Source organism: Dromiciops gliroides, chromosome 4, assembly GCF_019393635.1.
Source record: "Dromiciops gliroides isolate mDroGli1 chromosome 4, mDroGli1.pri, whole genome shotgun sequence".
NCBI classification, from domain to species: domain Eukaryota; kingdom Metazoa; phylum Chordata; class Mammalia; order Microbiotheria; family Microbiotheriidae; genus Dromiciops; species Dromiciops gliroides.
Window position 1 is genome coordinate 65,033,116 of NC_057864.1, and position 3,121 is coordinate 65,036,236.

At 38.9% G+C, this 3,121-nt stretch overlaps 1 pseudogene; it reads right to left on the minus strand.

Annotated features, from left to right (window-relative positions):
* Positions 1–783: 783 nt before the first annotated feature.
* LOC122725517 lies at positions 784–1,191 on the minus strand (annotated as a pseudogene).
* Between the last annotated feature and the right edge of the window lie 1,930 nt (positions 1,192–3,121).

A 3,121-nucleotide genomic window follows, 5' to 3' on the forward strand; every position in this document is an offset into this window, starting at 1 on the left:
TTGACACGTACTAGCTGTGTGACCCTGGGCAAGTCACTTAACTCCCTTTGCCCCGCAAAAAAAAAAAAAAAGAATATCTTGGAATAAGACAGCCAAGAAGTATTAATACCTTTGGTGAGCCTAGTCATGAGGGCAAAAATTCAAGCAAGATGACTGTCAAAAGAAAAAAAAAATCCTGGATTCTACCTTATGTTGAATTTTCCCCATCCTCCTTTTTGTTTAACTTTGGCATCCTCTTTCTACTGGTAGGGAATTCCTGGGAAACACCAAACACACCTTAGGTCATTGTTCTTTTCCCCACACTATGCTTGGCAGTCAGGTTCTAAACTCTTCCTACACACAGCCGCAGAGACATGTCAAATCATTCTTTCCTCATAAAGGAAATGTATGAAGTGAAAACATGAGCAATAATAACAAGCTAATATAAACCAAACTTTTACAAAGAGCTGGTAGTTTCAATGGGGATCTTTTCATGGGAATAATGAACTCCTCCATCCTAATTGCTCAGGTTTACTAAGGAGCCAATTTTGAGTTAAAGTACAAGGTTTATTTTTGGTTTAATTTATAAAGTATCTTTTCTTTTATTCAATCAGTAAGCATTTATTAAATGCTTACTATGTGCCAGGATCTTGGTTAGACTCTGGAAATACAAAGATAGACCCTGCCTTTGAGGAACTTATATTCTACTGAGGTGAGGGAACAAAAGCAGGATATAGTTTGTTTTGTTTTGTTTTGTTTTTGTCATTGGTGGTTTATTTGACACAAATAAAAATGTGCAAATTTTTATTCATTTTCTTCACTCCTCAGTCTAGCATTTGGATTGGTAATCTTGATGGCTAGCTGAGCTGCTCTCTCAACTATGACTTTCCGATTCTTCAAGGAAACATTGTGAGCAATTTCAGCACAGTAAGATTTGTTGCACATCAGCAGCACTTCTAGCTCTTTGACATTGTGCACCAGAAACTTCCTGAATCCACTAGGCAACATGTGTTTTGTCTTCTTATTGCTTCCATAACCAATACTGGGCATCAAGATCTGGCCCTTGAATCGTCTTCGCACTCTGTTGTCAATGCCTCTTGGTTTACGCCACTTTCTCTTGATTTTAACATATCAGTCTGACTGGTGGCAGATGAACTTCTTGGTCCTCTTCTTGACAATTCTGGGTTTCACGAGCAGTCTGAGGGCAGGCATGGTGCTGGTGAAGAGAGAGCTGCCCCTTCTCGGGAAGCACTGAGGAATAGAGAGAGATGGGATATAGTTTATTTACAGAAAAGCCAATATAAGATATATGCAAAATAAATACAAAGGCACTAACAGCTAGGAGAATCAAGAAAGGACTCTTGAAATCGTTGTCAATTGAATAGAGCCTTATCAAAGAAGTAGGGGTTTCAAGAGGCGCAACTGCAGGGAGGAATGAGAGCAGGAATGATCTGCATCAAGATGCTCATGAAACCCCTGGGAGCTAATGAAATTACCAATAAAGAGTAGAGTGATAAAGAGGGAGCCTAGAACAGACCTCTGGGATATACTTATGCCCAGGAAATTGAGAAGTAATGATGATACTTCAAAGGATGAGGAGACTACAAGTAGGGGCAGAAGCAGGAAACAACTGTCACCATTAAAAAAAAAAAAACCCGGGGCAGCTAGGTGGCAAAGTGGATAGAGCACTGGCCCTGGAGTCAGGAGTGCCTGAGTTCAAATCCAGCCTCAGACACTTAACACTTACTAGCTGTGTGACCCTGGGCAAGTCACTTAACTCCAATTGCCTCACCAAAAAAAAAAACAACAACAACAACAAAAAACCCTAGGGAAGAGAAGATTTGCAGAAGTTGAAAGTGATGATAAAAGAAAATGTTCCATGGTTTTAGATACTTCAAAGAGATCAAGGACAAACATTGAGAAAAGTGTCTTAGATTTAGCAATAAAAGTATCATTTTTGACCTTGGAGAAAGTAGTCTCATTCAAGTTGTAGGGATAGAAGTCAGATTGCAAGGGGTTGAAAAGTGAGTTTCAAGCAAGAAGACAGACAGGCTGGGAAAAGTTTCTTCCTTCACTTAGGAAATTTCCCTCCAGAAAAGGAGATGGGAAATAATTTGTTAATTTTTTGCCCTAGTTGGTTCTAGACAAAGAGATCAGAAATGAAATCTACAGGGTAGACAACTTGTCCTCCAGAATATGGGTTAGTTTTAGGGATATCTTCTCACATAGGAGATATGAGTTAGCCAATGAGAATAAGGGAACAATAACCTCTTTTTTTTTTTAATTGATAGATTTATTATTGGCCTACCCCCTGATTGGCTACAATTAGTATTGTTTGCTGTATTTTCTCTGCTAATTCAGATGATCAGGGCAAAAGGCCTATTCAATTTGCAAGAAGGGTGAATTAGCAGAGAAAATATAGGAGGTCACTGAATGGTGGTAGCCAAGGATAATTTATGGAATTGGTGCCAACTGCTCTTTTGAGCTGGAGAGCAAGTAAGTAGCCAAATCAAGCCTTTCATTTAAGCCATAGTCATGCTAAGGATAAGAAGAGAAAATAAGAGAAAATAGGGCTTTGGGAGAAGATAGCTTTATAGTGACAGTTCAGAAAGGTCTTTTTTCTCAATTAGTCACACACCATCTTTGCAGATCAATCCTGAGTATTGAATTCTCTCCTTTGCTACTTAGCTATCAAGGAATAGCTAAGTGGTACAGTGAGTAAGAGTGCTGGACTTGCGTTCAGTTCAAAACCAACCTGATACTTACTTATCTATGAAAGACTCTGGGCAAGGATAATAGTAACATTTACCTCACAGGATTGTGAGCATCAAGAGGTAACATATGTACAATGTTTTGCAAACCTTAACATGCTATGCAAATGCTAGTTGTTGTTACTATTATTATCATTGATGACAGTAATACTTTGAAGCAGTCAATTGAAAATCCCTGAAAAAGACCTATGTCAGGGTCAATTATTGCTTTGTTTGGTTTTTGGTGTTTTTGTTGTTGTTGTTGTTTGTTTTTTGAGGCAATTGGGGTTACGTGACTTGTCCAAGGTCACACAGCTAGTAAGTATCAAGTTTCTGAGGCTGGATTTGAACTCAGGTCTTCCCGAATCCAAGGCCAGTGCTCTATCCACTGT